Source organism: Oncorhynchus tshawytscha, linkage group LG12 (genome assembly GCF_018296145.1).
Source record: "Oncorhynchus tshawytscha isolate Ot180627B linkage group LG12, Otsh_v2.0, whole genome shotgun sequence".
Lineage (NCBI taxonomy): Eukaryota > Metazoa > Chordata > Actinopteri > Salmoniformes > Salmonidae > Oncorhynchus > Oncorhynchus tshawytscha.
Window position 1 is genome coordinate 53,564,598 of NC_056440.1, and position 14,853 is coordinate 53,579,450.

Sequence of the window (14,853 nt, forward strand, 5' to 3'; positions counted from 1 at the left end):
TGTGAAAATTAAGATAATGCTCTTTTAGTCTAAGCCTTTTGAAAAGAACACCTGATATTTCTGCCTGTTTTGGTGGGATAGAGTTTTGGCCTACCTGGTGACATCTGAGAAGGGGCTATGAGAAAAGGATTGAGCTACACACAAAACAGCAAAACCATATCCCTCGTAATACAATCCATTTTCAACTTCCCACAAATATTTCTCTGTCTGATATACTCCTATCCTCTGGTCTGGCTGGTCTAATGACATGGGTTCAAATCCAGCCTACAGTCCTTTGACACAATCTCTCCCTCTTTTCCCACTAACATATTTTTAAGAGATGCTTCTTTCTGGTTCGCTGAATGACCATACTGGGGGCGAGGTGCAGGAGAGGAGCCAGAGTGTTTATCACGATGACAGGGGTTGCAGCAGGTCGACATAACCCTCATCCACCGCCACCCCGATGACAGGGATAACAATACCCAGTCCAAACCCTGCTTTTCTTCTTCCTGCAACCGTCCCGTTTCCGACCCATTCTCTCCAATCCCTAACCCCTTTGACTGGAAAATTGCTCCAGCACTCTTCACCATCCTCTTAAACCTTTTCCCCTCCTCTCCCCCCTCCCTCAGGGCCTACCCGGTGGCAGCACATAAGGGATGGCCTTGGAGATGGATGCTGCCTGCTTCAATGACAGTGCAGGGTTGGGGGAGGAAGAGGGGCAATAAGGGGGTTGGTGTGCTCCCGTTATCAGCACTCCACAGTCCACAGCTGAGAGGCGCTACAGCGCGTAAATCAAGCGCCGTCACTGTTATAGCAATTGTGAATTTATATTTTAAAACCCGCACTGCCGAGATCTTTGCTCACCTTGTCCTTGAACACTTCCGGTTTGAGGTACATGAAGTCCCTGTAGCTTTCTGTGCGCACTTTATCCCGAAAGGAAGGAACAAAGGACATTCAGGTCATCCATTACCACGGACATAGAAAACATAATCAGAGCATGTCTTCAGAAACAACATAACACACTGAAACAAATTATCCAATCACCCGAGACCAAGGTGTGTGTCACAGCCGGCCGTACGGTTGTATGTCTATGTGATGGAGAGTTCCCATGAAAACTAGAGGGGAGATTACCACAGGATTCTGGAGTGCCATGTTTGTGTTTGTACATCTCGTTGAAATCAGAGCTGACTGGGGATTTGACTCCACGAAAAACGAGTTCAATGCTTGCTAGGCGTAGAAATCTAAAGAAGAGTAGACTTATTCAAACATAGAAATAGAAAGGACTGGCTTCCTTTCAACCATTCCACATGGAATCTAGTTGGTCAGGACTGGCTAATTAACCTGCCAATCAAATCCTTATGCTTTTCAGAGGGAGGCCCTTTACATACCCATGAAACACACATTTATCTAAAACTCACAACTTATCCTCACTGACTTCGGATGATGCCTTCGCATGCTTTTGGTGAGGTGACAGAAACCAAACAAAGTGATCTAATCTTTTGCCAAATTACAGTGAAATCCCATAGGAGCAGTTTCCCGGAAAAAGAGATTCTCCATTGAGCTTGCTTTTAGTCCAGGACTAGGTTTAAGAGCGTCAAGGAAACCCCCCTCATGGTGTTGAAATAAATTAATTGTATCTGTTCCAAAGACTGATCTGACATGACAGCTGACCTCATATTCATTAATCTAGGCTGACATGAGGAGGCTCGAAGGATCCTTGGAGCAAGGATGATTGAAAACCAGAGCTTCTAGAAATAGAGAACTGATTCTTCCAGATTCATCTTCAATAACTTGACCAGAGATGCAGATTAAACTTTGATGATGGGGCAGGGGAGGAAGTGGGAGGGTTAAATGGTGAGACTAAATTTCTCTTTCGCCCTGTCTTACACACGCACGCTCTCTCTCGCACACACAGTGTGATCAACTTTATGGCAGCCCGTAAAAGAGTTGACGATCTTCTACCGCAAACCTGTCACGTGGTTCATCTTTCCTCCGAGGAAGGGTTTTTGATGGAGTTTAGTCTGACGTATATATAGTGCTAAGCACCAATCAGAGAGAGGGAACGAATCGTGTCGAAGCACTGCGGTAAGTGAGAGAGGAAGAGAGGGTTGACCACATTCCTACCCCCCCCCCACACACACACACACACAACTTGTAATGCTTAAGAAGTGTGAAATATAATCACCACATCTCAAAGCTCCACCATGTTATAGTAATGCTGATGTTTCACATGAGAGCTCACTCCTTATTGCTGATTTGTCACTTTGAGAAAAGTGTCATGTTATCAACATCGTAGTTTGCATAGAGACGATCATTTTAATTTAATGCTACATCGAGCCTTTCACATAATCCGCACTGCTAAACCTGCGTCCCTCCTCTCTCTGCAGTGGCTACTGAGTTAAGAAGAAACAGCAGTTTAATAGAGGGCATGAGTGTATGCATACGTGCAGGCAGGCCATTGTGGCAGCGGACCTTAAGCATCTCTTCAAGGATGCTGTAGTGGCCATATGAGCTGAAGTAGGCCTCGTCCTCATCCTCCCAGAGCTCAGCCACGGCACCAAAGGCCCCGGGGGCCCCGACCCAAATCTGCAATCAATAATAGACCCTGGGCCAGCAACCTGAAACAAATATCATTGTATTTTACAACTGAGTAGGATGAGGTTGCCCCTAGACCCTGATCTAAGGTCAGTTTTGCATTCCCCACCATGGTTTAAGGTTCAGATTGGCTGATCCTAGACCAATGCGTACAGGCAACTTCTATCCGGAATGTAATGGAACAGATTTACAGCAGCACAGTCACACACTTACAGCACAACCTTCCGACAGGACATAGCAGTAAATGCAAAAAGCGCATCTATATCCCCCCTCCTCTCTCCCCCCACTCTATGCAGTATTGGAATTCCCCCCTTCTCCTTTTCCTCCAAGTCAAAGGAAAGGCCTCGCCAAAACTGAGTTCACTGAGTCCCCCTGCTGGCCGCAGGTGGGAGGTGCAAGTGTGAGAATGAGAAACACCAGTGCAATCAAATGCAGGGATCCAGAGTGTGACCATTTGGTCGCAATATGCACGACCCTTTGACTTGACTGTGAAAAATGTAAAAATTAAATACGTTTTTTTTTTAAAGTAAAAAATGTATTGGTCGCATCAGTGCCAGCTGCCAATTCTAGGTGGTTACTTCACTCAAACCTTTGTATTTTTGTGGCAGCTAAAATAATGATTTGGTCAAAAAGTAAAGTCCATTACTCAGGCCTGATTCCTTAATGAACGTGTCTGCGCTGCCCCTGTACCAGTTTCACTGGTAGCTGCTGTGAAGAGAAACACACTCACTCCCTCTCCTACCAAGCACCCCAGGAGAGGAAGAGAAAATGTGTTCGATTGCGCAATTGAGGACACTGGAGTAACATACTATACTTTATGTCAGAGGTAAATACTATTTTATTTAAGGAACTATTAAAAGCTTAAATAAAATAATGCGTTTTCAATGGTGAGCGAGTATTGTGACTTACCCTTTTCAATGATGATCACATTTTTGGGTTGCACCTCAACTCACATTGGTTGAGCACCTTCCACACCTTCCCCTTTCAATTGCTACCACGGTGGTGCATATGCTTCTCATATTTCTTCTGATAGAAACATTTAAATGTGACCCTATCCATATTGGCCAATTCCCTCGAGTATAAAGGGTTAATGTAGTATTTGTATTTTTGTAATAATATCAGAAATGGTAGTAGTGGTGATGCTTATAACAGTAGTAGTCGCAGTAATTAACAGTAGTGTGGGCAGCACTGACTTGAGTTTGTGTAGGTCATCCATGGCTCTGACCAGGGCTTCCTCTGTGCCCTGGGCCCTCTTCTCTGCAGCCTGGGCCCTCTACAGAAGAGCATCAGGGGAGTAGCTGGTTTCACACTGGCCCCCAGTAGAGGGGCCAGGCAACATCCCCATCCCCTCACACAGATCTAACAAAAGGGAAAGAGAAAAAGAGAGGGGGGACTCACTTGAACACATTTAAAACACAGAAAGATAATGACTGCCTACTCTAACAGTACTGTGTACAATTGCATCTCTGCCAAACATGCAATGCTCCAAACATCCTTTGTCTGAACCATACCAGTGACGTCATCCCATGCAAATGCCCAGTCAAATAATGCTAGATAAAAGAAAACAGCACTGCAGTTTCACTGTTTATAGGAACAGCTTGCAGGCTTTGTTGGTTTTAAACAGGTTCAAGATCTTCTTTAAAACAACATTGGATATTGATGCAAAATGCCACATCTGGTGAAAACATTCTAAATATACCTGTAATGCAGTTACCCTTTATCTGCACTTGATTAAATTGAGGCCTTTCAGTTGAACAATGAACCTGTGAATGCCAGTTCCTTTCTGCAGTAAGGGGTCATCCTGTAAAGCTGGCCTCAAGTCCTCATCACTCTCCCAGGGAATTAAACACTCAGATATCGTAGACAGGCTCTGCCCACTGAACTTCTGCAAGCACACAGTCATAATTGTCCATGAACTTGGAAAACCAGGGATGTACTTGGCACGACATAGAAAGGCGATCTGTTTTAACATTAAGAAGTAACTGATTCATTTGAGGTTCGAGAACCTAAAATTCATGATTAATCAAGTCATAGCTATAACGGATTTGTGTTTACATGTGTGTTGGAGAAGGCACACTGTATGCTTGCAATAATATCAGCAATGGAGCTTTCCACACAAGATATAGGCCCAAAGATAATTCTGAAGTTTTGGATCTTCCTGAAATTAAATCCCTGGAAAGGTCCTTTGGGGGAAGGATGTTTGGCATACATTTGAAATCCTTTGGTGGGTGGGCATCACTTACTTAAGACACTACAATGATTTGTTTGTAGATACTACAAAGAAAGTGTTGGTGTCATTTGAAACCGTATCGGATGATCTGAGATATGAGTACTGTTAAGATTAAGTATGTAATTAAGATTAAGAATGTATGGCTAATTAAAAACTACCCTTTCTGATTATAGTCCTAACTTTAAATATTTCTCAGTAATTATTTTGGATACTGATTTCAAAAGCATGCCAAGCAATCTTACCGCAAATACCCTTTCTATTGATTTCCTTTCAGTAAGATCCTAAATATTATACACTGAACAAAAATATAAAACACAACATGCAACAATTTTACTGAGTTACAGTTCATAAGGAAATCAGTCAGTAGAAATAATTTAATTAGGCCCTAATCTATGGATTTCACATGACTAGGCAGGGGCGCAGCTTGGGGGCCTACCCACTTTGGAGCCAGGCCCAGCCAATGAGAATGAGTTTTTCCCCACAAAGAGTAATGATCTTGTGTAATGATCATGATTCATCAGCTTCTTGATATACCACACCTGTCAGGTGGATGGATTATCCATGTTGCGTTTATATTTTTGATCAGTATAACTAGCTTTGGGCACACCTGGCGCAGAATTGCCCAAAAGGTATTTCTAGCAGGTAGTCTAAACACCTTCTGTTCTTTTGCAATGACAATTTCTAATAAACTGTCCAATCTCAGCTTCGAGACGACTACACTTCCTATTGACAAGAAGCATGGATGAGATCTGGGTCATTACTTTTTTTTACCTGGACCTTGCTTTGGCCAAAGGTCTACATTAATTATATTGAACTAGGCAAGTCGGTTCAGAACAAATTCTTATTTACAATGACTGCCTAGGAACAGTGGGTTAAGTGCCTTGTTCAAGGGCAGAACGACAGCTCGGGGAGTTGATCTAGCAACCTTTCGGTTACTGGCCCAAAGCTCTAACCACTAGGCTACCTGCCGCCCCATTAACCACTTCAACAAGCTCAACTCGATGCTCGATTTAGCAGGGTGTAGTGTTTCTGGTACAGAATTTGACAACCTGAGAAAACATGAGGGACAAGACTCATTTTAACCAGCAACACTTTCAGAGAGACCTAACTACTTCAAACCAGATTAAATGTATCAGTGAGTTGCTTACAGACCTGTCACAGAATAAGCAAGTAACTTGAAAGTTGTCATTGGCCTCCTCCATCCACTGCTCCTCATTATCACTGTCTGAGAGATCGGGCACATCGTCCCGTGCTCCACCGTCGTGATCTGTCACAGTGTCGGCGGGGGATAGGTACTCTTTGGTGTCAAGTGTTAAAACATTGCATGAACTGGCTAACCAGATAGATGTAGCTAACGGGCATTGCCATTGTGTGCCTAACAAGTTCAACCACTTTTTTTCAGTGCAGGTTTCGTTTACTTTGAGTTGCCTGAATAACGTGGTAATCCAAACAGCTGCTTGGCGTATGCTCAATAGCTGGTCAGCTAGCAATCTGGCTAGCTAAAGTTAGTTAGTCAGCATACCGGTATAAGAAATGCGTTAGCTAACGAGCCACATAAGCAACATTACAATACTTCAAATGTACACACGAATTAACACGAATTATTTTAAGTGCAAATTACCCAAATTACAATATGATGACCGTTCTCTGTAGTGCACCATTCCGTATTTATATTATCATAGTTTTTCACGCACTATTTACTTAACTCACCTGTACCTGTGTATTCCCGCCATATGCAGTCTCCTTGGTTTCAGCTGTGTACACGCTGCTTCTGAGTCGAGTTCCAACGTGTACTTACAGACAATGGCAACTAGAGGTCACCAACTCAATCTTTAAGGGAATTGAAGAGGTACTTTTTATTTTTATTGCAGGAATTTTTTTTTGGGGGGGGCATTTAACTAGGCAAGTCAGAACAAATTTGATTTTACAATGAGAGCCTACCAGCGAACAATGTGTTCGCACACTCTTTTTCAGTTTTTCCCCACAAATTTTCCATAGAATTGAGGTCAGGGCTTTGTGATGGCCACACAAATACCTTGACTTTGTTGTCCTTAAGCCATTTTGCCACAACTTGGAAATATGCTTGGGGTCATTGTCTATTTGGTAGACCCAATTGCGACCAAGCTTTCACTTCCTGACTGATATCTTGCTTCAATACATCCACATAATTTCCCTACCTCACGATGTCATCTATTTTGTGAAGTGCACCAGTCCCTCCTGCAGCAAGGCACCCCCACAACATGATGCTGCCACCCCCGTGCTTCATGGTTGGGAGGGTGTTCTTCAGCTTGCAAGCATCCCCCCTTTTCCTCCAAACATAGCAATGGTCATTATGGCCAAACAGTTCTATTTTTGTTTCATCAGACCAGAGGACATTTCTCCAAAAAGTACAATCTTTGTACCTATGTGCAGTTGCAAACCGTAGTCTGGCTTTTTTATGGCAGTTTTGGAGCAGTGGCTTCTTCCTTGCTGAGCAGCCTTTGATTGAGGTTATGTCGATATAGGACTCGTTTTACTGTAGATATAGATACTTTTGTACCGGTTTCCTCCAGCGTCTTCTCAAGGTCCTTTGCTGTTGATCTGGGATTGATTTGCACTTTTTGCACCAAAGTACATTCATCTCTAGGAGACCGAACGTGTCTCCTTCCTGAGCAGTATGACGACTGCGTGGTCCCATGGTGTTTATACTTGCGTACTATTGTTTGTACAGATGAACGTGGTACCCTTAGGCATTTGGAAATTGCTCCCAAGGATGAACCAGACTTGTGGAGGTCTACCATTTTTTTTCTGACATCTTGACCTGATTTATTTTGATTTTCTCAGGATGTCAAGCAAAGAGGTACTGAGTTTGAAGGTAGGCCTTGAAATACATCCACAGGTACACCTCCAATTGACTCAAATTATGTAAATTAGCCTATCAGAAGCTTCTAAAGCCATGACATCATATTCTGGAATTTTCCAAGCTGTTTAAAGGCACAGTCAATTTAGTGTATGTAAACTTCTGACCCACTGGAATTGTGATATAGTGAATTATAAGTGAAATAATCTGTCTGTAAACAATTGATGGAAAAGGGATCTGTGTCATGCACGAAGTAGATGTCCCAACCGACTTGCCAAAACTATAGTTTGTTAATTAGACATTTGTGGAGTGGTTGAAAAACTAGTTTTAATGACTCCAACCTGGAAGTGTATGTAAACTTCCGACTTCAACTGTATGTTTTGTTCTCTTGTAGAAAGCAATCCATCCCCTATTGCCTACTACAAATGATCTATAACTGGGCTTTCAACCGGTTTTCAACCGGTTTTCCCCATTAAGCAGCGAGTCGGAGTCTGAGGCCGAGCCTTCTCTTGTCTCTACTCCTCCCGTTACGGGGTCTGAGATGCCGAAGCTTCCCACCATTAGCTCTGACAAATTGAAAACCCTAGTAATTGGTGACTCCATTACCTGCAGTATTAGACTTAAAAACAAATCATCCAGCGATCATACACTGTTTACCAGAGGGCAGGGCTACCTGCTAAGGCTAATCTGAAGATGGTGCTGGTTAAAGCTAAAACTGGCGAGTGTAGAGAGTATAGAGATATTGTTATCCACATCGGCACCAACGATGTTAGGATGAAACAGTCAGAGGTCATCAAGTGCAACATAGCTTCAGCGTGTAAATCAGCTAGAAAGATGTGTCGGCGTCGAGTAATCGTCTCTGGCCCCCTGTGATGAGTGATGAGCTCTACAGCAGAGTCTCACAACTCAATAGCTGGTTGAAAGCTGTTTTCTGCCCCTCCCAAAAGATAGAATTTGTAGATAATTGGCCCTCTTTCTGGGACTCACCCACAAACAGGACAAAGCCTGGCCTGCTGAGGAGTGACGGACTCCATCCTAGCTGGAGGGTTGCTCTCATCTTATCTACCAACATAGACAGGGCTCTAACTCCTCTAGCTCCACAATGAAATAGGGTGCAGGCCAGGCAGCAGGCTGTTAGCCAGCCTGCCAGCTTAGTGGAGTCTACCACTAGCACAGTCAGTGTAGTCAGCTCAGCTATCCCCATTGAGACCGTGTCTGTGCCTCAACCTGGGTTGGGCAAAACTAAACATGACGGTGTTCGCCTTAGCAATCTCACTAGGATAAAGACCTCCTCCATTCCTGTCATTATAGAAAGAGATCGTGATACCTCACATCTCAAAATAGGGCTACTTAATGTTAGATCACTTACTTCAAAGGCAATTATAGTCAAGGAACTAATCACTGATCATAATCTTGATGTGATTGGCCTGACTGAAACATGGCTTAAGCCTGATGAATTTACTGTATTAAATGAGGCCTCACCTCCTGGTTACACTAGTGACCATATCCCCCATGCATCCCACAAAGGCGGAGGTGTTGCTAACATTTACGATAGCAAATGTCAATTTACACCAAAAAAATGGCGTTTTCGTCTTCTAGTCATGAAATCTATGCAGCCTACTCAATCACTTTTTATAGCTACTGTTTACAGGCCTCCTGGGCCATATACAGCATTCCTCATTGAGTTCCCAGAATTCCTATCGGACCTTGTAGTCATAGCAGATAATATTCTCATTTATGGTGACTTTAATATTCACATGGAAAAGTCCACAGACCCACTCCAAAAGGGTTTCGGAGCCATCATAGACTCAGTGGGTTTTGTCCAACATGTCTCTGGACCTACTCACTGTCACAGTCATACTCTGGACCTAGTTTTGTCCCATGGAATAAATGTTGTGGATCTTAATGTTTTTTCTCATAATCCTGGACTATCAGACCACCATTTTATTACGTTTGCAATTGCAACAAATAATCTGCTCAGACTCCAACCAAGGAGCATCAAAATACCCTAGATGCAGTTGCACCCCTAAAAATTTAAATATTTATCATAAGAAACTAGCTCCCAGGTATACAGAAAATACCCCATACCTTGCTCTGAAGCAAGCTTCCAGAAAATTGGAATGGAAATGGCGCCACACCAAACTGGAAGTCTTCCGACTAGCTTGGAAAGACAGTACCGTGCAGTATCGAAGAGCCCTTATTGCTGCTCGATCATCCTATTTTTCCAACTTAATTGAGGAAAATAAGAACAATCCTAAATTTATTTTTGATACTGTCGCAAAGCTAACTAAAAAGCAGCATTCCCCAAGTGAGGATGGCTTTCACTTCAGCAGTAATAAATTCATGAACTTCTTTGAGGAAAAGATCCTGATTATTAGAAAGCAAATTATGGACTCCTCTTTAAATCTGTGTATTTCTCCAAAGCTCAGTTGTCCTGAGTCTGCACAGAACTGCCAGGACCTAGGATCATAGGACGCACTGAAGTTTTTAAATAGTATATCTCTTGACACATTCATGAAAATAGTCATGGCCTCTAAACCCTCAAGCTGAATACTGGACCCTATTCCAACTAAACTACTGAAAGAGCTACCTCCTGTGATTGGCCCTCCTATGTTGAACATAATAAATGGCTCCCTATCCACCGGATGTGTACCAAACTCCCTAAAAGTGGCAGTAATAAAGCCTGTCTTGAAACCTTGACCCAGAAAATGTAAAAACAGCACGAGACAAATAAAAAATTTTTTTTGAATACAAGGCTTTTACCATCGACTAGGAATGCCTTGGAGATCGACCAGTCGATCGTGATTGACCGGTTTGTGACTGCTGCTCTAGAAAGTTGAGTGAAGTGCAATCTCATCCTCTCTGTGGGCTGATATTTCTGCACTGACTGCTGCACAGCAGTCTCGGGCTACTGCACACGCAACTTAGAGGGAACATTGCTTGGAACTCTGAGCTCCCCTCAATGTTTTCCTATGGAGAGGTATGCTGGTCTATTTCGTCAACCATCTCACAAAGTGTATATTTTGATTTGTTCAAGTCGACACCATTTTAAAATCAGGATAATCTCCTCTTTCTAATAACATACGGTTGGGCAGCGTACTCTGCTGTCACCGATTGCTAGACCAGAAATAGTTGTTGCCTTTTTTTTCTACTTCCTCCTTACGCAGACATAAGCACACTTGACACCATCGAGGTGTGGATGTTTACTTTCTACACGAGATGTTATTTTTCATTTTCGTCTTAAGAACAGACTGTAGTGGTAAAATGAAAAAAAGTTTAAATGTTTGTGCCATTTAAGGGAAATAGAATTCTAAGCATCACTCCAGTCAGAAAAGGCTCAGCGAAGTTTCATTTCAATGAATTTGCTATGGCCTCACTCTAGTGTCCAGCTCAGCCAACATTCTTTGGCAGTTTTTCAGCTTTGGGTGAATTTTGATTCATTCTCTTGTCCAGCCTACTCCTGTCCAGGCCTGCTAGCCTGGTGCTGGCTGTGTTCTCTATGTGGTCTTAAGCATTAGCATGTAGCATGCAGCCCTGGGTGTATGTGTACCATTCAGAGAGTGAATGGGCAAGACAAAATATTTAAGTAACTTTGAAAGGGGTATGGTAGTATGTGCCAGGCACACCGGGCTGTGTCAAGAACTGCAACGCTGTTGGGGTTCACACTCAACAGTTTCCCGTGTGGATCAAGAATGGTCCACCACCCAAAGGACATCCAGCCAACTTGACAACTGTGGGAAGCATTGGAGTCAACATGGGCCATACCATATGTGAATGAACTATAAGGATTGTCAAGGGAGAGTGTTAACTGTTCATTTTTGATTGCCAAAGCAAGTGGAATAAACAATGTTAACATATGTTTGACTGTAGGCTACAAATGCAACCATTTTTTGGGGATATTAAATGTACTGTTCGATTAATACATGGCTATTACTATGAGTACTATGTACCTCCCTACCTTCTCTTGATAAGTAATAAGTGAATGTAATTGCTACATTTTACTTGTGATATCAAATAGGTTATAAGTTACATAGCGAAGACAAAATGAGATTTCATGATATTACTTTGTCTTTACAAATCTATTCACTATTGGCCAAATGCAGTCACCATCCACTTCAGCTAGCATTTCCTGTTTGTAGGCCTGTTTAAAAATGTAAGGTAAAGCAGATTTGATGAAGTCTAAAAAAATTGACACTGGCTGTATTATGATGCATGTATTGTATGTACAATAATGTATCCAATATTCTTAAATCGGACGTGGGTTTAAATTACCATTATTAATCCTGCGTCAAATCTCATATGGCTGAATTGTGGTGTATTTACAGAATAACCTGTGTTATACCAATTTTCATCCACTCGATGGCAGTAATGTGCTACCACTTTCAAGAGGTCTATTGTGAGAGTTTTTCTACTCACCCTTCAAGTACTGAACAGATGTCCAAATTAATGATATTCCCTGAATGTTGCTTTATGGATGTTAGATATGACTGGTTGTGATCCAGTCACGTGATATGCACATTTCAAGTGTCATACAAAGTGGGTAATGTTGAACCCCCAACTCCTGTCTGTCTGTCACTCACATCCATTAAATATCTTAAACATATAGTTGAAGGCATGGTCTGTACCTTGTGAATATTCCCTTTTGATTGCACAAATATCCCCATTTGTTGTCTCTGCTATAAAATTAAGAAGAGAGAGGAGGGGTCAGATAAGAGGCAAAGGCCTGAGGCTACAGCCCACTACCAAATGACCAGCCAGGCTACACACCTGCAATACACTCTCCTCCCCCACTTACTTACACAAATCCAATTCAAGGAAGATCTAAGTCTATATTCACAGGGTAGCATTGCTGATCTAGGATCACTGATTAGATCCCTCTAGGTAGTCTATTCTAGGACAAGTCACATGTAATAAAAAGCTTTTCTCTAAAGTGCAATAAATGCATTAGATTTGCATCAAAAAAAATCTAAAAAACATGTTTTGCTTTGTCATTATGGTGTAGTGTGTAGATTGAATCAATTTTAAAATAAAGGCTGTAACATAACAAAATGTGGAAAAAGTCCAGGGTCTCAAACAGACTCCAAGAATAACTCCTGCTCGCTACTGCCACCCTGAGGACTTTTAAAGCTACTGACTTATTTGAATAGTCCTTTTTCTTAAGAATGCCAAAAACCTTGTTTATATCCAAAGCACACATTTCTTTGGTTGTCAATAACAATGACTTAAGTGTGTGTATAGGCAAGGGCATGGACAAAATACATTTTTGGAATCATTTTCGGCACTGTGGCCCAAGAACCAGATGTGAGGAGTCCCGATAATAAAATGTAATCAATTCTATATTAAAAGACAAAGTGTGTCATCGCCACGATAACTTATTACATGTGACTTTTCCTATAATGGGAAGTTGATCAGGTGTCCGGTCCTCAGTGCTGAAACAGCAGCTGCATCTGCTGACTACATAGAGGGACCTGATCAGTGATCCTAGATCAGCAATGCTACCCTGAGGCACTTTGTGAATACAGACTTAGATCTTCTTTGAATTGTATGTGTATAAGTAAGTGGGGGTGGGGAGAAGCGTGTACTGTAGGTGTGTGTGGGACCCTGACTGGTCAAATGTTAGTGGGCTGTAGGCTCAGACATTTATTAACATGTCAGTGGCAGTAATTCTGAAAAACAACTATATTTTATAGCAGAGAGAACAAATGGGAATATTTGTGCTATCAAAAGGGAATATTCACAAGGTACAGACCACACCTTAAACTGTATATGTTTAAGATATTTAAATGGGTGAGTGACAGACAGGAGTTGGGGGTTCAACTTTACCCACTTTGTATGACACTTGAACATTGCATGTCACGTGTTTGGTATCCATCAAAGCAACATTCGCAATGCAAATGCAGGGAATTTTGTTAATTTGGACATCTGCTCAGTACTTGATGGGTAGTGGCCAGTAGTGAATAGATGTGTAAAGACAAAAGTAATATCATGATGTCTCCTTGTCCTAGCAAGTAACATTTGATTTTGGATCACAGGTAGAATACACATCCAAATGAGCCAGCTATACACTCTGTACAAAACATTATGAACACCTCCTTCCATGACAGACCAAACATATGAATGCAGGCAAAAGCTATGATCCCTTATTGATGTCACTGGTTAAATCCACTTAAGTCAGTGTAGATGAAGGGGAGGAGACAGGTTTAGCCTTGAGACATTTTTTATTTCATCTTTATTTTAAAAACAGGGAAGACATTGAGACCTAGGTCTCTTTTTAAAAATGTACCCCTTATAATAATACAGCAAATACACATTAAAATACAAAAACATAGTCATGGGAATCCCCCCCAAAAATAAGTCCCCAATCAATAGTTAATTGCCTGAACAGCACCAGAACATCTAGAGGAAATACATTTTGAATTTTGTTCCAGCAATCTGGAAAAATTAAAAGCAGATTTACCTAGCTCGATGGAGACCCTATAAAGCTTGGGAAACTCAAGGCCTCACAGGCCTGATTGGTGTCACACTTTTGCCCCAACTAACACACCTGACTCTAATAATCAACTAATCATGACCTCAGTTTAGAATGTAAGTAGTTTCATTGGGATTGAGAAAAAGTGTGACAACTCCTACAGAAGCCAGGAGTCTCCCATCCCTGCAATAGGAACCTCGAGTAACCAATCCCGTGAACGGGTTAGGAAACTTCAGGTTTAACAGCACAATTAGATAAGAGGGATGTTTATGCCCTAGCACTACACAGCTGATTCAAATAAGCATCAAGCTTTGATTTGAGTGCCTTTGAACTTGGTATGCTAGTAGGTGCCAGGTGCACTGCTGGGTCTGTACATGTGAATAGTCATGAATCTGAGCTTCCATTAAGCTGTGTAACAACTATAACTAGGCCTACCATGGAAAATATATAAAACATCGTGGACCACACTGAAAGGCACCAAATTCCTAGTAGGCCTTGTATGGTGTGAGACATCATCATTGATTATATTTCCCCGTTTGGTCACAAGAATCAAGTCAGGCGTCATCATTTGCCTAGGAAAGATTCGTAACTTTCTGTGGGCTCCGCAATGAGCTGCCCTGTGTAAGAAAATCGTAGTGTATTAAGATTAGCATAGAAAATATATTTGGAACGTTTAGCAACTTTTGAAAAGTGACAAACGCTCAAATGCATGCATTTTCCCTCTGGACGACACAAAAACGA

At 42.0% G+C, this 14,853-nt stretch overlaps 1 pseudogene; it reads right to left on the reverse strand.

Annotated features, from left to right (window-relative positions):
* The window catches only part of LOC112264165, a 124,281-nt pseudogene extending 114,017 nt beyond the window's left edge, over window positions 1-10,264 (reverse strand).
* Between the last annotated feature and the right edge of the window lie 4,589 nt (window positions 10,265-14,853).